At 40.3% G+C, this 2295-nt stretch overlaps 1 protein-coding gene across 1 annotated transcript in view; it reads left to right on the top strand.

Annotated features, from left to right (window-relative positions):
- The window catches only part of adpgk (ADP-dependent glucokinase), a 270498-nt gene that overhangs the window by 164453 nt on the left and 103750 nt on the right, over window positions 1-2295 (top strand). The window lies entirely within an intron of this gene.

Genomic DNA, 2295 nt, shown 5'->3' with positions numbered 1-2295 from the left:
TAAATGGGAACTGTTTGTGTTGGAATTTCTTTTGACTCTTTTTTGTCTTTGTTGATCATTTAAGCGCTATTTTCAAAAGATTTAAAAAGTTTCAACAATTTCGAAATCTGTCATGCCCAAAACGGGGACATTAGGGTTAAAAGTGGTTTAAGGGACACTCCTCGATTGTGTTATAGTGCCCCTACAAATCCAAAACTCCACCCTAAATTACACTAAATTATGACCAGGGGGTTTGGGTGTGTTCATTTCTACACTGTGGTGCTGGTCGTTATAATTGAGCTTTCTTTCTGGTTTTCTATGTTCACAAATATTTTTTTTACTTTCCCATGACAACAGGAAAAACATTGCCTTATATGCATTCCTAATATAATGTAATACTTTATTTATTTTGTAAACTGAGTGCCTTTCTCCTTTACTCACAGATACTGTATTACAGTTTTTCACAATTGTTAACACAAAAAGCGAAAATTCGGCACAATTTTCACAACCTTAACTTCATGTACTAACTAATCGCTCGACCCAATTTGGCACTACTTCACACTCCCTTATCTGCATTAGACTCTGACTTTCCTTCTTTACACTCTGATGTCAATTACATTATCACCTTGTTGTCCAAACACTACACACAATGTTCAGTTGTTGCACACTCTTCTCACGTAAAATCTCAAAGCAACTATCTACAACACACCTTGTTGTCCAAACACTACACACAATGTTCAGTTGTTGCACACACTTCTCACGCAAAATCTCAAAGCATCAATCTATAAGACCTAAATAGTCAAATCTCTAAACATTCAGGTCTGGTGAGCAATTTGCACCACCGGGCTGCTCCAGTGCATGAGTGGTTCCAGGACCAACCACATTTTTCCGTTCTGTACCTTCGACCTTATTCTCCTTTCCTGAATCCCATTGAGGAGTTCTTTTGAGCTTGGAGGTGAAAGGTAAATGAACGGAACCCACAGAGCCGGGTCCCACTGCTCCAGGCCATGGAGGAGGCTTGTGGCGACGTCACTGTTAGGGTGTGAATCTTCTGCTATCTCACGATTCGATTCGATTCCGATTCTTGGGGTCACGATTCTGATTCTTTTCCGATTTTTTCAAAACAAACGATTCTCGATTAGTAAAATATGTTTTTTTCCAATTCAAAATTGAAAAATGTCATTATACAAAAATCGTAAAAATCGATTGCAGCCCTAGTCACTGTTGAGGTATGTCAGGGCCTCATGCGCCACTCGAGGCGTTTCTTCCAACGCTGCTTGGACAGGGAGAACATTGCCTATGATGTGGATGAGGCCCTCTGGCCAGACATGAACCGGAGGCATGATGCCTAAATCATGTAGAGAAATAAAACATTTTTGGTTTGAAAAAAGTAGGCCTACACTGAGTCATTTTACAAAAGGAGAAATGGCTCATTCTCCAGAGTCATTGTCATTCATATGGTGTGTTCAATTTCTATGATTGTGTTTTCAATTTTGCCCTGCAGTGTGCTGTAAATGTTTGGTTATGTGCAGCACATGCTTATTGTGTGTACTGTAATGAATGGTATGTGTGTGTCATTTGAAAATATGGCTGTGTGTACCAAATGAAAACACGAGTTCCATTTTGTGAACAGTTAAAAGATTTGATGGCAAAGAGTCATCTTGCAAAGGCAGTGTGGGGTTTAGCATTTTGTGTGTGAGGTTTTCAGTTTTGTGTGTGCAGTTTTGAGAAATCCGTTATTGTTTTGAGAAACGTGTGTTAACAATTGTGAAAAACTGTAACAGTACATCAGACATCCTATAACACACTGAATTGTCCCTTTAATAAGTGCTGCGAGTTGAAAACCCAGACAAGCCTTCCATCCATCTTCTTCCAGACGTTTGTCGTTTCCAGACACCCGAGGGAGACTCGTCTGTGTGTGATACAGTTCCTGAAGGCAAATGAGATTAAACACTGAATGGTGCCGAGAGATAAGAGGAGACACACTGAAACAATACTATAGCACAAACACCAGTCAGGCCCAGCAGCGTTCTGTGACTAATACCACAGATTCACATAAACATGAGCACCCCATTCACAGAGAGAGAGAGAGAGAGAGAGAGAGAGAGAGAGACTGAGGCAGGGAGGGGAAGGCATAGGAAGAGGGGAAGAAAGAGATAGAAGACAGACAGGAAAAAGGACTAAGCAGACACAGAGAGAAAGAGATCGATGGATGGAAAGGCAGAAAGAAGAGACAAAAAGAAAGACAGAACCAGGGACAGAAGGATCATCAGTCATCATTTCAGTTTATGTGAATCCAGAATAACATATGTATTT

This window comes from Gymnoscopelus braueri (genome assembly GCF_963280865.1).
Source record: "Gymnoscopelus braueri genome assembly, chromosome: 9".
Classification (NCBI taxonomy): domain Eukaryota; kingdom Metazoa; phylum Chordata; class Actinopteri; order Myctophiformes; family Myctophidae; genus Gymnoscopelus; species Gymnoscopelus braueri.
The sequence above is the reverse complement of the archived record's forward strand: the minus strand, read 5'-3'. Positions and strand labels throughout refer to the sequence as shown.